We start from the raw sequence: 22,096 nt of genomic DNA on the forward strand, positions 1-22,096 counted from the left end.
GAGGTTGTTAATCTTGAACGCCGGGCGAGCTGTACACTAAACTGTTATGTGGAATATTAATGATCCGCCTAGTTCATATTTGTGGGCTAAAACTAAACTGCTGATCATGTTGGAAGGCTAAGAAGATGGAATACATCTTTATTTGGACACTTATCTGAAGTTGTTCACTTATTCACAAATATTTCAGTTGATTCAGAACACTTTGTCAAGTCTTTTTGTTTTAAAGTGTGCTTCAAATGTGTCGTGCTTACAAGAAAATGTTCCTTTAAATCTAAATAAAAATATAGACCCTGGATTTGAGTTGATGTACACGCCCATCAAGTGGCAACATCTGGAAAAAGATGCCAAATCAGAAGAACCCAAGAAAAACTACTTAGAATTGAGACTTGAGGCTGGGGCCACAAGCAAGTCATTCCTATAGACTCCCATGTTTAAATATACGGCTACAGCCTTGAAATTACCTCCCTCCCTTTTACAAATCACCTGTTTATAATTGTTTAAGACATAAATGTCTGCAATATTAGTGGTGTCAAAATGGGACTTCACGAACAAGTGGATGATGTCACGGTGGCTTTATCCCTCTTTTACATACAGTCTGTGTGAGTGTGTGACAGCTGATAAAATCACGTTTTTTTGCTCCCGGCTGGAGCATCAAGGGGCACATTTTGTTCATCTTCCGTCAAACATTATGAAACTCAAATTGTCCCCAGAGTGGACTGAGTGCAGAGACTAGTGGTGGTGTATGTTGACAGCAGCATTTTGCTAACAACATCTCCCCGTTCTCTGTTTCCTTGTTTTTCACTTTAAAACACCAACGCTTCCCTCTGCTTGCTTCTTTGTGTGTGTGTGTGCGTGTGCGTGTGTGTGTGTGTGTGCGTGTGCGTGTGCGTGCACAGCTCAAGTGCTCTGTCTCAATGATGGCTTGACACAACTGTTTAGCAAGTGCTCGTCTGTAACCATGGCAACTGCAGCTTACCTAAACAGGGCAGATGTGTGTTTTCTATTTCAGCCTTTTCAGGGAGCGCATTAAAGCTTATTTCCAGGCCATCTGAGAGCAGTTTTACTGGGGAGTAAGAGCAAGGAATAGCTTAAATAAAAGTGAGTGCTTCTGTGTATTTATTTGTCGTATAAAGATCCTACATTTACATGTATCTTGAGCTGCTATTTCCAGCTGTTTTCTATTTGCAGTCTTGTTTAATAAAAGCCAGCAAAGAGTAAATCCGCCAATTTTAAACTTGAACCTCTCCAAAAAAAATGAATAAATAAATAAATAAAAAAAATCTATTAGTGGTTCTGCATATGAATCCAAATGAACAATCCAGTTTGCTGTTCCTAATTAAACCTGACTACATTATTAAGTGTAAATGTGGCTGAAGTTGAAGTGGATAAATTGAGACAGTTGAGGCATGGATTATGCAAAAAAGAAGGCTCAGCTGCAGGATGCCTGCAGTGTTTTGCAATTTTAATTTAACTTTCTGAATCTCAGTTTAGCAGATTGATACCCGCTGCATGAAGATTCAGTTGCTCGTGCCGTATAGCTCTCCAAAGCCTTTTTACAAAATGTACAGAAGAAGAACTAAAAGACAAATAAGCAATCCAAAAAATTAAAAACATGGACACGAAAATACACAAACATGCGGACCACAAGTTAAAAGTTAAAAGACCAAAAAAATTGATCGCTGAATTATATTTGATAAGCCCAAGGCCAAAAAAATAAACACATAAATCATACATTTCAGTTGAGGGCTCCTGTTCAATTAGCTCTACAGTACAAACACAGAGTATGTCAGAGCACAAAGGTTACAAAGCTGGTTAATGTTTAAAGTACATGACAAGACATTTGGTTTTCTGAGTGACTGAGTTTGATGGTTGTGGCTTTTTTCCCTCACTATCTATAATCGGGCATTTCAACTAAGGGGCCTTGACATCTGTAGCATGACACATTTTAGGTAAATGTAACAGATTACACAGAGGAGACGAGATCACTGTAGACTTAGCTGAATGTTTACCTCTGACTGTGACTGTTGAGTGACAGACAGGTGCAAGCTGCCCTGCGGAAGCTGAGGAAGCCCAGTGTTCATTTGCCCAACTGGCCTCAGCAGATTGTAAAAGATCAAACCTTGCCATTAGGGCTGTTTGATTAGCAGAGAGGACACTTCCTGGTGACCTTTAAGTCTGTAAAGTTTTTTCTGCAGGAGATCTAGTCTCTGATCTTTAAGCGCTTTAAGGTGAACTCTCTTGTTTAGTTTTCAAAATTCAGGTCAGCAAACATGTATGTAAAGCCGTGGGTTTCTTCTAGATTGGATCCCATCTGTCAGTTTATTTTTATTGGATTTTCCCTCACCATATCCATTTTTGCATCACACAAGACCACCCTCCCTATTCATGATAAATGTCATCACGTTGCTGCTTGCAAACGTCAAAACAAACGCCCCTCGGGGCCTGAACAGTTGGCTGCAGTTTATACTTATACCAAAGAAAACCCCAAAAAGGATAAAGAAGCAGGTTATGGATGTATTTCTTATTTGTATTTCCCTTGAGACTACAATTTTCAAGAAAGTTCAGATAGAAAGTATGCACCACAGCCAGGCCCAAGTTTGTGTATTCTGAAGGAAAATCTGATTTCTCTTAAATGACAGGACCCTGCTGAGTGACATTTAGCCCATGTGTGTTTGCCTCTAGAAGTCCACAGAGGGGGCTTGGATGTCACAAAGCTATTATTCTGGCCAGAGAAAGGTTTTCTATTATTGGACGCCCAAAAATGACCTCTGGTGCTTTTAAGTTTTCAATCTTTGCGCTTTAACCCCAGTCACAGGTTGAACAGAGTCGAAGGCATTTAAGTTAGACTTGAATGAATTCTCTGACTATAAAGTACTGCAGGTAAACACCAGCTGTTTTTGTTTATTTACAACTCCTTTTTTTGGAAAAGTTTCTTACATACAGTAGCTACAAGTCTCTGTTTGGCATGCCATATGTTGTTACAGTCCAATAAGCTGAGCTGCCGAGACATACCAACATTTGGCATGTGAGTACTACTGTACTTCTTGCACATTTAAAAAAAAAAACCAAAACACACACACAGACAAACCACACTCGACTCGTGCATTTTAAAACTCTTTAAACAGTCATTATTGGAAGTCCTCTTTGAGTTTAGCATATTTTTAGTTTTCGTGAGCATGCCTGTGCTCTGTTGACAAAGGGTGGAACTTGGTGAGCTAAGAGGTGAGGGGGAGAGACCGATGGGGGTAGTAGCTATACTCAAGTGTGCTGGCATAGACTGCGCAGTATGTAAAAGATTTCCATGGCTAAAAAGGGAAGCCAGTGTGAAAACTTCTTTCTGTCACCCAGCAGGGGGCAACCCCTTCGCAAAACACATCTGGTTAAAAGACTTTTCTAATGATATAATGGGCTCAGTCACTAGTTTCAGGTTTTATTCAATACAACATATTCATTTTGTAAATTACTGCTCCTATTAGTGTCAGTTACTGTCCACATTACTAATAAACCGAAGTATGGCTTTTGGTATGATTGGCAAGTAGCTAGCATATGTATGCGCAGTATCACTGGGTTCCTCAGTCAGCTCCACCCCTCTCGGATACCTAAGTTGTGGCTGGCAAGCGGAAGTGTATGATGGCCAATTTTTCCCCATCTTAAACCTCTACAAGTTAAGCCGTGAGCAAAAGGTGCTAGCTTCAGCTAGGTCACTTCTAATTTTAACATCACCAGCTGTCAGACAAAAAGTTCTCACAATTTGGAGTCGTCTAGGTTTTCTGGGGTCAGCGTGTGTGTAGAGGAAGTCATATTGGGTGACAGGGTGAAAGAGTTATTTTCTGGCTCGACCGCTAGATTTGATATCGCAACCACAAGGGGAGAAAGCAGCACTGAACGAAATTACAGGTGGGCCAGAAGGGCATTTTCATCAGGCGGACACTTACCTCCTCCTCCTCTGAGAGGGTCGTGAGCTGCAGCAATTGAGCCGCTACATGGAAAAGCTTTTTGTCTGATGGGAGTGAAAAAGGGGAAAGAGAGAGAGAGAGAAAGACTAAACACTTTCGTGTGGACTTGCTCTTTTCTCTCATTGCCGATTATGGTGCCGCTTCAGCAGAAATATTCAGAGTGCCTTTCAGAAGTCATGGGCGCGCTTATCCTTTACATGACTGAGAATTCATTGTTAGCGCTGATTTATTGTTACACATTTTCCACGCCTCAGCACGAAAGGAGTCAGCATTCACTCTTCGTGCCCTTTTCTTGACATTCCCAGTTGACTCTCGGCTTTAGGTTAGGATGTTGGTATCGTTGTATGTAACAGATATTCTTTCAACACGCCCATGGCCTTGTAGCAAAGACAGGAAGCTGTTTGCCACCTGTGGACTCTGGTGCCAACGGGATCATGTGTGACTTTCACCGCACCCAGTACAACAGAGTGAACAACGTGGCAGCGTCACTCGGCTCTCTGCCCGTCTCTAAGCCTGCCGCTATTTTCGGGTGACAGCAGCTGCCAGGCCTGTTTTGTCAGGCCCCTACAGAAGGAAACAATGCCATGTGAGACTGAAGTTATTTTGTTTCATTCCTAGTTAAAACCAAGAACATCTTGGTAAGTCATTATTGTATATAAATGAAGTCAAACTAACACGCCACACTTTGCACTAGTACCATCTTGATTCGAGTAAAATCTTCTTCTTTTTTTTTTAAAGAATTTCCTAGAAATTATGGACTAAACTCTTGCACACACAAACATAATTGGGTACACCTTGCTAGTCCTCGGTTAGACCTTTTATCGCCTTCAGAACGGCTTCTATTATTTGTGGCATACATTCAACAAGCTGCTGGAAACATTCCTCAGAGATCTTGGTCCATATTGACATGATAGCATCACACAGATGCTGCAGATTTGTTGGCTGCACATCCATGATGTGACTCTCCTGTTCCACCACATCCCAAAGATGCTGTGTTTGATTGAGATCTGGCAACTGTGGAGGTCATTTGGTATATAAAGTTGTTCTCAAGAATACAGTTTGATATTATTTGATGTTTGTAATATGGTACATTATCCTGCTTTAAGTAGACATAAGAAGATGGATCATGTGGTCATAAAGGGTCAACAACATGGTCAACAACAATACTGTGGTAGACTTTGCCTAAGGATCTCAAAGTGTGCTAATGATCCCCTACGCCATTACACCACAACAGCTTGCCTGAACCTTTGATACAAGGCAGGATGGATCCATGCTTTCATGTTCGCACCAGATTCTGATTCGAATGGACCAGCAGAATTCAACACTCATCAGACTGGGCCATGTTTTTCCAGTCTTCTGTTATGCCGGTTGGGTTACCCTCTGCAAATTGTATCCTTAGTTTCCTGTTTCTAGCTCTCAGGTGTATTCTGCTGCTGTAGTCTATCTCATGTTTTGCATTCAGAGATGCTCTTCCACATAGGTTGGTTTGATTTACTGTTGCTTTCCTATCAGGTCGAAGCAGTCTTACAATTTTCCTCTGACCTCTGACATCAATAAGTCATGTTTACAACGACTCACTGCTCACTTGATATTTTCTGTTATTCTTTTGTTGTTTCCTTCTGGCCATTCTCTGCTCGGAAATAGTCAGACCAACCAGTCTGAAACCAACAATCATGCCACTTTCAAAGTCCTGTAAATCACCTTTTTTCTATGTTCTCATTATCGTTTTGAACATCAGCAGGTCATCTTGACCATGTCTACATACTTAAATGCATTAAATTACTTTCATGTGTTCTCACATAGCAGAAATCAAACCCTGTCATTGCTGATATTTTTGGATTGCTTCAGATTAAAACAAACACAAAAAAGCAGTGAATCTCCTGTGTTCTGTATTCAAACACTGACTATGGAATATTAGCTACATTTATGCAGGTTACGAATTTGCTCTGGGTGGTGTTTTGAGTGTCTGTGTAGATAATAATGTCATTAATATTTGCCTTCAGTGCAGCACACAGACAGATCTGAGTGGTCCTTAGACATGCTTAGTTGAGGTCATCTTGACCTGTGGCCATCTGTGCTTGCAGAGTCTACAGATTGAGAGTTGCTTGATCCTTAACCCTCTGCGATCGTGAGGCCAAATTCTTGCAGCAATCACACCATTAGTTTTGGGCACCAGCAAGTATCAGGTGTGATAATTACCATTCCTCCAGGGGGTGGGGGTGGCGCAAGCGTTTCTAATTTGGAACCTGTCTATGTTTGGGCACCACATTTTCAGCAGGCTCTCATTAGGCACAAACAATCAGTCAAGTATAATGAGTTTAGTGAAGTGGCGTGGTATTTAAAATATTCGAGAAGGGTTTTATGATAACATTCTTCCCCCCAATCCCTAGAATCCATTCAGCGAGCGGTTTCATGATGAGAAATTCTCAATTTGGCCGGCAGATTCCATTAAAAGTCATTAGCTACACAATGACTAAGCAGCTGCTTGTTGAGCTCACTACGTCTCCATCACTAATCACAGTCCTCTCTTTCCTGTCTCTGGAAAGCCAGGTGTAAAAGAGGCATGAAACTCTTGATTGATACTTCAAGTAGTTTTTCCCTCGGCGAGTTCAGTTTAATTTACTACCGTGGCCACTTAAAGAAAATGAGTTACCTACTGATCATACAACATGTTGGAACTTTAAATGTTCACTTTAAGATCAGCTCCTTCAACCTTTAAAACACAGGACTGCTGCAGTTATTGTATGTCCAGCCTTTCGGCTGCAGCACAGGCCATGATTTACATTTTAACACGTGAGAGGAATTTTCTCAGTGAGGACCCCTCCTCTCTGAAGTGCTGCCTGAGAGTTGAGTCATCACTTGTGCTCAGCAGCAAGATTTTTTTCTCTTACACCCACAGCAGCAAAGACTATTTGGTTATTCTTTTTTTTTTTTTTTTTTTCTCGTTGTCATTTTCTCACAATTTTAAAGCAACAAACTAATATTTCAGCTGAGACAGACAGCAAGAAGCTGGGAGGGGGGGAGATACATCCATCCACGCCTACCCTAAGCTCTTTACGCCTCACTGTGAGAGTGGTTGGGCTGCTTCCAAGATGGCTTAAATCATGGCTAAGCCACTGTGGGATTTGGGGTTCCACGCTGCATGTTTTGATTGTGGGCATTTAATATCTGAATAATGGTGCAAAAATCTCTTATTCATTACAGGACAGAACATGCCGTTTCTGTCTAACAGGAGCAGATCAATTTGTTGTCACATCAGCGAATCATGAAATGCAAAATAAGTGCAAATAGATGAGCAGGATGGCAGAGGGAGATGTTCCCGAGTGGCTTGACCCAAAATGCTCAAGGATGGAAGCATTGTTTTCAAAGCTCAGAAAGGACATTGTCAGTGCGCTCAGATCAGATGCACTCCCTATATACAGGGACCAGTGTCAGGCAAACAGAGGATCAGGTTTCACGCCGCTGGTAGTTACAGGGCAATGTATACAACACGAAACACAAACCGAGCACTTGTGTGTAGCTGCCAAGGGTTTAGGAGAAGATCCAGTTTCTATGTGCTTTAACCTCCATGATTATTTTAACATCTGTGCAATACAGCAGTGGGCAGAAGCCAAAAAACTGAGCTACTGCCTTATAGCTTCAAGGATGCTATGACCTATATTCTTTCATCTCTGCTGGGAAACGCATGCCACTTCTAAAACTACTACTTTTGCTGTTTTACTGTAGTCTTGCCAACATCACCAATCCTGCAAACATAATACAGATTGTCTGTTTACAGATTTAGAAACAAAGTGCTTCATGAGATGGAATAAAAGTGAAATTGTGTTGAGGAAACAGCAAACAATATATTTAATTAATTAAAATTAAAATGTGATGATTAAACTAAAAAGTAAAAAAATAAATGCAATAGTAGGAGATGAGGAATAATCAGTAACCCCCAGGGCTGGAAGATTTGGCCCAAAACTGAACTTCCCCCAAAAGCTTCTTGAGATAAACTCCAGTCAGTCTCCCAGAGGCTGCTTGTTAAACTGTCCAATTTTAGAGTAAAGATGTTTTTTTGAGAATGAATTAAAAAATGTACTAATTTACCAACAACTGTGCAGTGGATGGATTTTTATATAATTCACTCATTTAATTGTATTTCGGGCTAAATATACATATTAGTTAAATTATTACTACAGCCTGAATGATACACTACTTTTAAGCCCGATACTGATATCGGGTGTTTTTAAAAATCCGATATTCTGGAGTCCGTTCTTCGTACCTCGCTTACTACATCCAAGATCAAATCATCGCGCCAACTTTGAGCTCGCTATTCCGGTTCTCCGAACACACCTGTTGTTGACAATTAGTATAGCTGGATGAAGTAATGTGAGATCACTGGGTGGCTTAACAGGGGCTACGCATCGATAGTAGAAACATTGATCGGCAACCCTTTGATTGGTCGACGAAAATGTCGAAGGAGCGCGCTCGGTATTTTTCGGCAGCAGAGCAAGAACTCTTGATTGAGGGATTTCAGGAGTTTCAGAGTTTAATTAAAACGCAAGGGAACACTGCAAAGGCTGCAAAAGCAAGGAGAGAGGGCTGGCAGAAAGTTGCTGACAAATTAAACTCGTAAGTAATTTAATAATAATAATAATAATAATAATAATAATAATAATAATAATAATAATAATAATAATGATGGATTGGATTTATATAGCGCTTTCCAAGGCACCCAAAGCGCTTTACAATGCCACTATTCATTCACTCTCACATTCACACACTGGTGGAGGCAGCTACGGTTGTAGCCACAGCTGCCCTGGGACAGACTGACAGAAGCCAGGCTGCCATATCGCACCATCGGCCCCTCTGGCCAACACCAGTAGGCAGTAGGGTAAATTTATTATATTATATTACATTATATCCTCTTTCACATTAGAGCCACGACAGGACCCACTAGAACATGGGAACAAGTAAAAGTGAAATATAAGAATATTCTACAGAATGGTAATATTTATCACTTATATTGCTTTTAGTCTCTTGAAAAGAGACCCTGAAATAATCTGTTTGTTTGTTTATAACAGCAACCAAGAAAAGGGCAGAGCAACAAAAGACAGGTGGTGGTCCTGCACCCCCTCGTCAACAAGTTGGTTAAGTAAATAATATCCTCACGGGAATATCGATATCTCTCTATGAGCACACTGTCTCGCTGAGCTAAAGGATCCTGTCTGTCCCGCAATATACGCTGAATTCTGAGGACTCTCCTTATCAATCTTGCACCTTCCGCAATGGGTGGCTCGCGTATACGGAGAGGACATGGCTGCGACAGACTTCCCAAATCCACCTTCGCTTTTATAGCTGTGGTCTCTCATCTTGATTACACGAAGTAATTTACTATTACTACTCTAAAATATGAATTACATCTGTAATAATCACATACATGTAATAGAATGTTAATAGTACATTTCCCTTTTTTTAGGAAATGACCTGTATGTATCTGTATGAAATCAATGAAAGGATCAGGTACTGCATTATCTTTAGTTACATTGATAATATTTATTTATGGAAAAACAGTGGAAAAATATCGCTGTTGCTTTCGTATAAATGAAGCGGACATACCTGAGTGGCCACGATCTAATCCTGTTTACATAAAGTAAACCTGCTCCCGAGCAGGTTTACGCTTACGGATCTGTTGCTATGACAGCAAGTCCCGGATGAGCTTCGGAGAACCGAACGATCCAAGATCACGCGAAATCGTCAACAATCAAATCCAGCTAACTTACTTAGCGAGGTACGAAGAACGGACCCCTGGTCTATCAGTCGATATTTTTGTTTCACGTGAAACATAAACGGAGTACTCTAACATTTGTTATGTGTAGTGATTTATTTACTCAGATGTGGTCTGCCTGACTCTGGTCAGATCAGCTGGTTGATCTTCAAAGCACATTTGTTGATGTCAGTGAAGTTGCAGAAGGTCCTCTGGTGGACAAACAATACCACCTCAACGCGTGTTTATCCGCTATTAATTTTCATCAGTCATCATAAATGCATATATATAAGCATAAGCAAATAGCTGATGTCGGCTCACACATAATAAATATGAGCTTGCTAACATTATGTGATAACTTTACGTTCATTTCTTGCTCCAAAAAACACAAACATGACAACGCCCATAATTCTAACTTTAAAATGACAGTGCAGAAACTAATGTCACAGTCTCCATGTTTAGATACAGTCTGTGGTGTATATATTTTAATCATTAAAAAAATAACACGCCACCTATTTATAATAAAATTACTTATTAAATGTAATAATGGCTCTTCTCCCTCTTTTCCTTCAATAACTGCTAAACGTTGCTTCTGTTTTTTTAATTAATGATTGATTAGTTTAGAACATTTTACAAGTTCTCTTAAATAACTGTAACTCTGTTACTGTTTCTGTTCGAGGCAAAATTCAATTTTTTTTCAGAAAGACAAGAAGACAAGCTTTACTATGATATTCAAAGTATAATATCCAATGTGAAGAGATTCAGAAGGTGCAAGCAAAACTGGGAAACACTAAGTTATAGCAAATGTAAAAATCTTTCTCTGTGTTACAAGAAAAACATTCACATTCAAAGCATTTAAAAATATTTTCTACTAGTTATTTATAGTAGGTCCTAGATGATTATTACAGTGTTAAATTCCAGAAGAAAATCAGGATCACATTTTGTTTATTGAACTTTATAGAAATCAGATGAGCTGCAACATTTTCTATTTCTGAGACAGATTTGAACGCAAATGTGCACCTCTGAAAAAAAATTGCAGACTCTTTAGTAAATATTCTCTCTTAGAAAAATGTTACTTGAATCCTGACTGAAGGATGATTTTCGAGAGAAATAAAGCACTTAAATGCTTGGGAAAGTAACTTGGGTTGTGGCCTTCAAGTATCTTTTGTAACCTTTCATGTTGTTGGTGATTTTTTTTTTTTTCCAGTGGGAGGCTGGAAAAATGTTTTATCAACACAGCTATTTCAACAATATTTGGTGCCATGAATTTTTCATTCAAAGAGAAAATGGTTACTTATCACAAAGTTCGCACAGTGTATGAAGAGTTTAAAGGTGATCTAAAAGATAGATTTAAAAAGATCAATTTATCCACTCATTTTAAGTGCAACACTATTTAGGCCTCCCCAGGAGAACTCTGTGATTCCCTGCTTTCATGGATTACTGCACATCTCTATACTTGCGCTGCTGCTGCTGGACATCTACATTTAGTTTTTAAAACAACCAACACATTTCACAGCACAGCAGGCATGTTCTTGACCCATTACACCTGACTGAGGAGCCTTAAAATTTCTATTTCTTAATACACTCTGATAATACACTCACAAACCATCCATATATCCATTTTCTGCTGCTTATCTGGGCATGGGTCACAGAGGGAGCAGTCTAAGTACTCCTAACTCCTCTCACCCCAGAGACCTCCAGCTTATTCGGGGAGGGGGAGCGGGGGGGGGGACACTGAGACATTCCTAAACCAGCCGAGAGATATAATCTCTCCACCGATTCCTGGGTCTACTGCTGGACCTACTCCTGGTAGGACATGCCCAGAATACCTAACCTAGGATGTGTCCAGGAGGCATCCTAGTCAGATGGCCAAACTACCTGTCTCCTTTTGACGTGGAGGAGCAGCAGTTTTACTCCCAGTCCCTCTCGAATAACCGAGCCCCTCACCCTGTCTCTAAGGGAGAGCCCAGCTGCTCTTCGAAGGAGCAGCTCTTTTTGCTACTTGTGTCCATAGCCTCACTCTTTTAGTCGGTACCCAAAGCTCGTGACCATATTTGGTTAGAGTAGGAACGTATATTGATCGTTAAATCGACAGCTTCACTTTTATGCTCAGCTCTAATTTCGATACAACAGAGAGCTGAGCATAAAAGTACCACTCTCCCCTCACTCGTTAACAAGACCCCAAGACACTTGAACTCCTCCACTTGGGGCAGTAACTCGTCCCTGACCAACAGTGGGCAGTCCACCCTTTCCAGCTAGCAACCATGGTCTCGGACTTGGAGGTGCTAATTCTCATTCCCACCGCTTCACACTTGGCTGAAAGATGAAATCCTGAGACCACTAAAGCGGAGACCTTCCATCACTTGGCTACACATAAGTACTCTATCCATAAAAACTATGAACAAATGGCAGCCCTGGTAGCGTCTAACACCCACTGGAAACAAGTCTGACTTACTGCCACCAATATGCTACTTCCAGATCAACAGAAACAACCAAGTCCAACCAACAATCAAGACAATATGTTTGGATACACCAGCTTTGTCCAACATCTTTCCCTGCCACCTGATCCAGCTCAGCACCTCTCTTCACTAGTGTCCAAAACATGCGGCCGCAGATCTGATAGCATGATTACAAAATCGATCATCCGCCTACGACCAAGGGTGTCCTAGTGCCATGTGCACTTATGAACACCCTTACGCTCGAACGTGGTGTTTGTTATGGACAAACTGTGATAAGCACAAAAGCCCAATGATAGGACACCACTCGGGTTCAAATCCAGCAGGCCGTTCCTCCAAGTCCCTCCCAGCCACGTCAGCGTTGAAGTCTTCCAACAGAACAATAGAGTTCCTTGGGTGCAGCACTCTCCAGGAGCCCATGAGACTCTGAGCTGTCATTTGGCCTATAGGCACAAACGACAGTCAGGACCCGAAGGCGCAGGGAAGCAACGCTCTCGTCCACTGGGAAAACCCCCCAAAATACCGGCAGTGAACCGGTGGGATACAAGTATACCCACCCCTGCCTGGCGCCTGTCACTGAGGGCACCTACAGAGTGGAACAGCCTCTCTGTTTGTTTTCCTGTCTCTGAAAAACAAACAGAGAATCTAAAAAGTTAAGTTCACTCACAAACCATTGAACCTGGTTTTCAGCCTCTCTGTCTTTGTTTTATTCATTTTTTGGATGTTGCATGTTTTGAAGTTCACTGAGCAGCACACAGCTGTACTGATGTGTGTTGATGCTGGGTTGTGGAGTGAAACAGGAAGTGTTAGCGACTGAAGAAACACCGCAGGCTCTTCCCCAGGCAAGCTTTAATTCTCAAGAGAATATTGCTTATTGCCGACAACAACAACAAGCATTTTCCTCTCTGGTGTTCCCTGCACGATATAGTGCTGATGCTCCTTTGATTTTCTGTTTCTATACAACACAAAAAAGATCTTAATTTATTTCTGTTCCCGCAGTTGGAGTTTGTTTGCAGCATGTTGCATTAAGTGAAAGTATTATTTATAATAAGACATAAATCAGTGGGTATCAAGCTGCCACATACTGTAATTTGGACAGCAGCTGGTGCGAAGGTTCACTGGTTATTTTTGACCTGCTGTTTTCAACACCAGAGTGTTTGCTAAAATGGTGTTAATAATTATAATGCCATCATCATACACACTCTATTACTATTTGTGTACGCATGTGGTTGTATGTGTGTGGAGAATATGACACGCTATAATTGACACATGATCATAAAAAAGGCTTTTAAAATATTGTAAATGACTTCAAGTGTAAATCTAAAAATACGCGTTTCACGTCTGTGCGCTCAGATGTAACAGGTTATGACTCAGAAATGAGTACAGCTAAGACTGTAAACTGTTGTGGTTGATGGCACAGCTGCTGTATGTGAAGCGCACACACTTCCTGTGGTTCCGGTTCATGACTTGGAAAATGTTGCATTCGTTAAATCAGTGTTTGGGACACACATGTATGTATAGTTTAGTATGTTTGGGTCAGATGAAATAGTGAAGCATGTAGCAAGAATATGTTGATTCTGAGAAAACTTTTCTAATTTTCCATCCTGGCATTGTTCAGCTCCCTCTTGGGGTCTCTCGTGCTGTCATCGCCATGAGTGGCTGTTAATTTCCCTCTGCTTTGTCCCTCTGCAGTGAAGTTGCAGTGCTTTGCAGGAGCTCTTTGTTTCCCAGCAGGAATGACAACTTTTAATGAGCTACCAACGGACCAGGAACTTTGTACCAGGAATCGATGTCTTGTACCTCCCATAATTTCCAAAAACAATTTTCAAATTCTCCACACAGTGTAAAGTTGTTTATATCAACTGTGGAAACCAGAGGATGTGTCATATGTAACAACAAGATCTGCAGCTACAGATTGGATACACAGTGGCTGTAAATTAGGTACTTTTTGACTGGATAGTTGAATCTTGTTAAATAGACACAAAAACCTGTGTCTATTTAACAATTAGCTCCTGAAAATAACCACAGTGTGTATAACAGAAATTTAAATAACACATAAAGACAAAAATCCTTTGTTTTAGCATCAAAAACATTTTCTAGACCTACTCCTAAAGTTTGTAAGTTAGGTTGCTAATTTCATCTTGATGAAAACTGCATTTTTTTTGCATTTGTAATGCAGATATCTGACAAATTACTATTTGCGTTGTACATTGTACTAAAGATTCTTTCAAAAAAATGCGTGATCCGCTTTTGCTTTCTTGCATTTTATTTTTGTTTCTTCTCAATCATTAACAAGGCTGTATATTAGCTCAGCGGTACCGGTCTGTGAGTCGTTTGGTACCGGGCGGCGAGAATTGAAGCTCGGGTGTGAAATTTATGGTTTTCAGGGTATGTATCAGTTTTTATCTTAATTTTTTTTATCGTTTTTATCGGTTTCCCTGGGTCTTTTCCCGTGCATTTTGAATAACTCTTCCTTTTTTTGGGTACGGTTTTATTTTGTTGTATTTATTCGCAACACCTTAAAGGCCGGTCTGTGAAAATATTGTCAGACATAAACTGGTCCGTGCCGCAAAAAAGGTTGGGGACCGCTGTATTAGCTGGCTGCTAGCTTTAGCTGGTCACTTGGGACTCCCCCTCCTTGTCCATATATGGTCATTTCTGTATCTAAAGTGAATCCACAAACTAGTCGGTGATATCCTGGTGGTTATGTCTAGGGCTGGGCCATATTATACCGTTCACCGTAATACCGGTACAATGTTAGGCAATGATAAGAAAATGAAATATTGCGATAGAATATGGGTAAACGCGCATGCGCAGTGCCTTTGTTTTCATACGCACATGCCGGAAAAAGCATGGCAGCGACGGAGAATGAGAAGGACAAAAGCGGATCGTTGAATGAAACGGATGAACCAGAACTGATTTGTAAAAACATGCAACTTCAGTGATGTGGAACTGGTTTGGTTTTTGTCTGACCGATAGCCACCAAAGCATTTTATTATAATTTTTTTTAGAACATACAAACGGGTCGTCGTTATTACCGTATTTTTCGGACTATAAGGCGCTCTTAAAAGCCTTTAATTTTCTCAAAAATCGACAATGCACCTTATAATCCAGTGCGCCTTATGTATGAATTCTGGTTGTGCTTACTGACCTCAAACTGATTTTACGTGGTATATGGCGCTCAAAAATCTGTCAAAAAATGTTTTAGTATGACTTAAGCGACGAAGCTGCATTACAGCTACCGTAGTCAGGAGCCTGGCGGAGTGATACGTACTGTGCTTCAACATAATATTACCGTATTGTGTGTGTATAAGGACCCCAAAATGGAACCTGTTAAGAAACATGCTTATGAAGTGGATTTTAAACTCAAGGCGTCACGCAGTAGAACAGAGCAGCTGCAAGAGAATTCAGCAACAGCTGCTTGTTAAAGTGAAAATAAATTGATGGGGTTTTTTGCACTAATAAAGTTGTGGAGTTGTAAAGTAGTTAATTATTGCACAATTTCTGTAAATCCAATAAACTTCATTTCACTTCTCAAATATCACTGTGTGCGTCTCCTATATGATATATTTAACTGACATTTTTTTTTATTGTAACAACCAACTATTTATACGGGAAAATAATGACTATTAACAAGGTTGCCCAAACTTTCAAAAAATCTTTGGGCCTTTCACTTTGGATGCAATGTCTTGGATCCATAGATAAGTCAAATGAAAAGACTGTCTTAGTCTGGGGTTTATGACTTAGTAGTAAAGGTCTCTTGACAGCCAAGATATTTATTCATCAGCCCAGGAAACTCAAAAAAGCTAAAAGTAAAATATTTTGAATACAGATGTTTTGTATATGTTGTTGCATGTTTTGGATACGTTGCAAAGTAGTGCTAACCTGTAAACTCTGCTGCTTTTCAGTGTACGGGCCGGGGCACATTCGGATTTGGCAAAGATGATGTTATAATAATAATAACAGCAGGTCTATCCCTCAGGATCTGCTGTAATATGCGTAGCGATCCCCGATGTGGAAGCAGCTGAATGCAGCACGGCAGGAAGCCTAGAGGACAAAGGAATAATCTGCTTTTATTGACAAGATGAGAGAGAAATCCCTTAAACCCTCTGGTTTTACTCATGAGTGCGAACATCGCAGGCACAAAAGAAACTGATGAAATCCTGCTCTGAATACTGTGCTGTCTGTACCTTGTACTCATACTGGGAAAGGTTTCCGAGTGATGCAGTACAAGTCTGAGTATTACATTCAGCCACTCCAGACACCCACTGCATCTGTAAGAGTTTCCAGGTATTCCCAGTAAATTTAAAGAGCTGTACATTGCTATTCTGTTTTTAGTGCAATGCCCCGTAACATGTCAGAATTTGAAGTGTAACCAGTATACAGTTCAGTGGTTATGGCGGACTCATTTTTGGTTCTAACTTCATTAAACATATCTAGTAGAAAAATATCTGAAACAAACCATTTAGAGCACAGTTTTTCCCACAGTTTTTCCCACTGTCGGGATTGCTTGTACATGTGCGGATCTCATTATTTGCATTTTTGATCGTGTTTAATATGAGCAACTACCTCTGTAACAGTATAAATTGTTACAGTGAGAACGGATCCATGATAATCAAAAGCTCCCAGCGTAGCTGCTGCTTTAGCTTGTTTCCTGGAAGTCCCGTTCTGACCTCTGGCACAGTGTGTTCTGCAATTTCTCGAACATGTGGAGAGTGCAAACATCAATTCCTCTTTCAAACCCTCCCAGGTTGTGTGTGGGGGATCATCACTGGTGATGCGAGCAGTTTACACCATAGCTCCAGCATGCCATAGCTCAGGAACAGAAGGGACATTGTGACCATAGTTCACATTCAGATACTGAGTTGGGGACACTAATCTTAGAGTGCATTGTCTACAAATTGCAGGATTGGAGGGTCAATCCCCTCCACAAGAACCTCAAGTTTCTCTCGATGACAGACTGATCACTGGTGATCTAGCTGTTGCAAAAATCCCAGTTTTCAAGCCCAAAGGCAACCCGTCAGGTTCAGGACTGAGACCCGGAGCATGATTGTCATTTTGTCAACATTCATTGAGTTCTGAATTGTAAACTGCTACAGCATGTGGGACTGTCAGAGTAGACATGATTCTACTGTACCGTCCCAAGGATCTGAGGGAGATTATTCATAGGGAACAATCTGAACCGTCGCTATTATGTCAACTCAAAGCACACTGAAAACACTGACCTTTTTGGCTACTTAAACAAAATGTTCATTTACTGCTTTTGGCCTCTTACCAAATTTGACTCTCTGAAACTTTCTACAATTCCTTGAAAAGAATATCAAACTGAAGGATTGCTTTTTTTTTTTTAACACACTGGAGGAGATCCAACACAAATGGTAAGATTGCAGCTAAGGTTGGGGTCACTGTAACCACGCAACACGTTTTTTTGTATTTTACCATAAATAAAGCATTTACCTGCAAACTATGGAGAAAAAAAATCTCACAACTATTGAAAGCCTTAAACTTATGAAGTGATTTAGTATCTTAAAGGTCAATTTCCCTGCTCTTATTCAGTGTCGTAAGTAAGGAACAGAAGGAGACACTGACACCATATTTCACATTTAGTCAGATGCTGAATTGGTGACGCTAATCTTAGATTGTCTTGTCTACAAATTGCAGGGTTGGTGGTTTAATCCCTGGCCACTCCACATGCCAAGTGTTCTTGGGCAAGACACTGAACCACAAGTTGTTCCAAGTAGCAGATAAGCGCCTTTCATGGCAGCACAGCCCCAGCTGGTATATGATGAGTGTCTTTGAATGGGTGGAGGAGAAAGTCATGCCAAGGTTCAAAGACACTGCAGTGTATACGTGCAGACCATTTAATCTGTGGCGGCTATCTAATAAATGACTATCTTTACTACATGTATTGAGTCTGGACAGGTGTGGATTTAAACTGCAACTTGTTGGCAGAGGTGTACAGTACAACAGCAAGGCGTTAAGTGTAGTCGTTCATTGCTCTGCAATGGCTAAGCAGTAAATTTACAATTTCACAGTATAAAGTGTGGAGGAATATGTGTTTGCATGTACCGGATTTGCATGCACCATCATTTTTCTTGGTGAGTTGGATTATTTTTCTTTATCCCTCTTGCTTTGTTTTTTCTAGTATTCCGTTCTTTTATACAGTTCTGTGGAAAAAGTCTTGAGCTAGCTCTCGTTTCTTCATATTTTTCTTGCTTGGTTCCACCATCATGGAGTTTGCATGTTCTCCCCGTGTCTTTGTGGGTTCTCTCCTGGTACTCCGGCTTCCTCCCACAGTCCAAAGGCATTTGGTTAAGTGGTGATTCTAAATTGCCCTTAGGTGTGAATGTGAGTGTGAATAGTTGTTTGTCTCTGCGTTGGCCCTGGGACCTGTCCAGTGTAACCTGTTTCTTGCCCTATGGCAGCTGGGATAGGCTCCAAGTGGTCTTGAGTAATAGTAATCCAGGCGTTATCCAGATGTTTTTCTTTGGCTGCTTTTTCACTAATTTCCAGTTCTTGTACCTATCTACTTTCAGGGGAAATGTTAGTTGTTTTCTTGCTAGGTACTTAACACCAGCCTATGAATCATTAAATTGTATCTTTAGGCACTTTGTTACTAGCAGCCTGTTACAAAAAAACATGATTTCTTTCAGTGAGTCTATGAAAAATTGAAAAAGATAACACAGCTTGGCAGTTTTTGCACTAACGAGGTAATTTGGAGAGAGATATTAAGAAGGATAAGAGAAAAAAAGCATAGGGAGCATAGTGTGTCTTCTCTCTCCAACAGAATGTTGCCAAAGTTGCTAAATGTGATTTGACGTTAGATAAGCTGGACTTACAGCAACAGGAAGAAACCACCGGGGGTTGTATTTATCTCTGGATGGGAAGATGACCTACAGTAAAATTAACTTAATGTATTTAATTTTTATGCTAAAGACTAAGCAAGGTGGTTTTATGTACCATCCTTCCTGTTTTTTAGAACATTTGAAATACTCTTATGAGACAAAAACCCCATGTTTTAGTCATTTTGCTCCTACTGATCAGTCTGTCATAAGCAAGTCCAGAGGGGGGAAGAATACCTTTGGCAGAGCCACTGATCTCAGGACACTGAACCTGTCCAGCTCTGTGTCCTTGAGCCTTGCCTTAGTCATGAATCACCGGACTGACAAAGCTCAAGGCATGATCAGAATGACACATGATGAGCTAATTTCTTACCCCACACAGGCGTCTGGGGATCGTCTGTGCAGCATCCTTCTGCTGATGTCGTCAGTGGCTTTAACCCGTTATATAAATCCGATTGTTTTCTTGTCACAACCTTATGCCAAACGCAGGATTCAGGTTTTCAATTAGATGTGATGCTGCGCATATCTCGGCACATTACTGCGAATGAAGTGACCGACAGTGTTGACGCTAATGAAGGCAGCCCACTCAGGCTTCACTTTGTCTTCATTATTTCTTCAAATTGAAAACTGAATGTAATCAAGTTCTTATTATTTGAGAGAAAATCTTTAAAAAAAGGGACTGAGTAATATGAAAATTAACAACGCATTGCGCATAATGGAAGATTGTAGACTCTTATGTCGTTAATGGTTAGGATGCTGTCAAAATGTTACAGTCCAAATGTGGGTTTCCTGCTTGAGTGACACAAAACACAGGAGAGCGACTTTCTTCCACTGCTGTAATTTAACCTCCTAAGACCCGAACTCTTCCACAGCATGCATTTTTAATTCCTCTTTGATATTTGGGATGATTGGGGCCTGATGAATGTAAAAACAAAGAATTACCTGATTTTCTTTTTTTTTTTTTAACTTATTTTTGTTTTTAAGAAAAATGAGAGCCACATATGAGGATATTTTTTTAAAATTTCGATAGAACAGAAGCAGTATAATGTCCTCGTAAGTGGATATCAGGCCCTTGTAGAGCAAAATTGAGTATTTTGGTCTAAATAACCCAAAATGCGATGTCCACATATGTGGACGCCAGGTCCTTGGAGGTTAAACAGTTTCATCATAAATTCAGGCAGATGGGGCAGTGGACTGTTTATGAAACACATGCTGGATAGGTTATATTAAGATCATGCTAGAGGAGGGTGCTGGGCTTCAGGAGCACTATCCAAGACCACATCAGTATGCATGTTGTGTTTTTGCCTGTCACCACAAGCATGGGGCACGTGCAGGCATAGGCAGTGAATACAAGGGCAGAGTTGTCTCTTCAAGGCCCTATCTGTGATTCTTTTATATGCATTATTTCCAGGTAGAGGTGACTTTTTCTTATTTAGGAACTATTTTGATGGGTTGATGGAAAGTATTCTATTTATGAGCAGATCATCCTTGCTGTGTACAGGCATAAAGATTCTCTAAGTCCATGATTTGCTTCGTACCTCAATGAAGCATACCTTGGTTCATATCTGTTAGTGGGGTTGAAGAGCATGAATGAAAAAAAAAAAAGGGAAAAAATAAAACCTTTTGATCACAGGTATCGCCTATTTGATTGTGATTGGTTTTCCAACTCTCATGCTTCTGAGGTGTAGCGTGCCTTTTCCTACATTCACATGCTCTCATGCTTCCCCTAAAAATAGCATGCTAAGTTAGGAGAAGTATTTTTATCGATGTACAGTGGTTCTAATGGTCAGTATGGAAAATGCATTTTATATGGATAAGATTAATAAGATACATGGTGTGCATCTCCAAATGAGAATTGTCCACATTTACGGAGATGGCATCACAGTGGAGGCTAAATCTACTGAGCTTTGCTGTTCATGACACACAGAGAGAGAACAGGGATCAGGAGCTTGTGGTAAATCACAGTCTAATTTTGTAAAACTAAGACAGTTGAGCTCCCATTGGTCACAGTTTAGTGGTCAATGTAGACCTCTGCGATGAATCTTTGCACAGCCTATGACTTAACCTACACCTATGTCATTGTTAATGTGTTTATTACCTTGTGGTTGTAGCCCAGTGTTTTAAAAGCAGTGCCAAATAAAAAACAATACATAGAACCAATTTCACCTTTTGTATCCCCAATCTTCATTTTTTGGCAAAAAAACATATTTTTCCAGTTTTTGTAAATTTGTTTATGTCCATTGCGATCATTTCAACAGTCTGCATTCAGGAATGTGCTGAAATCTGTGAGTCCGTATGTTGAGGCTATGGTTATCGTTGCTTATATTGATGTCGTGTTTGTTATTCTCTCACTGATAAATTCCAAATAAAAAGTCAATTGACCTTTTCACAATGATTGCAGGCGGCGTTGAGGCGACATGTTTTACATATTTCCAAGGAGGTGCATGTGAGGTTGTAGCGTAGGTTACAGTGTAGGGTTTCAAAGGGGTTTGCAGTTATGGCATTCGTGCAGTGTTCATTTGACAGAGACGTACAAACGTTACTGTTGTAATAAATCATTTGTTACACAGGATCAGAAGTGCAGAGCTCCACACAGCTGTCAGACTTTCTTACATTTTTTTTAATAAGGCGTTTTTGCTCTTATTAAGCATTGCTATCTGTTTTCTGAAGTCAAAAATATTTTTTAAGTTTATTATTTTTTAAAGTCAATATTTGTGGTAACAATTTGGCCTTACACTCTAAGGAGCCATGGTTCGAGACCGGGAAAAGAGATAAATTCCTGGGATGTTTGCACCTGAAAGGGCATCCTATATAAAAATCCATCTACTGTGACGACCCCATTGCTCTAAACCAAAAGAAGCTTGCTATTTGCAGTAGTGCATATTGTATTACACACGTGGGTGTTCACTTTAACTACACTTTGACTATATTGGTATTGAAATGCTTTATTTCTTTAAACAATTAAAGTTTAAATCAATATTGCCAGAATGATGAATGTGACATTAAGACTGCTGAAGTGTGTGTGTGTGTGTGTGTGTGTGTGTGTGTGTGTGTGTGTGTGTGTGTCCTAGAACCTAAAAAAATAAAACAGCA

General features: G+C 40.3%; 1 protein-coding gene across 5 annotated transcripts in view; it reads left to right on the forward strand.

Moving 5' to 3' along the window:
- Window positions 1-22,096, forward strand: part of LOC113028334 (calcium-activated potassium channel subunit alpha-1) — a 99,796-nt gene that overhangs the window by 16,706 nt on the left and 60,994 nt on the right. The gene's annotated exons all lie outside the window — the stretch shown is intronic.

Source organism: Astatotilapia calliptera, chromosome 8, assembly GCF_900246225.1.
Source record: "Astatotilapia calliptera chromosome 8, fAstCal1.2, whole genome shotgun sequence".
In the NCBI taxonomy this organism is placed as follows: Eukaryota; Metazoa; Chordata; class Actinopteri; order Cichliformes; family Cichlidae; genus Astatotilapia; species Astatotilapia calliptera.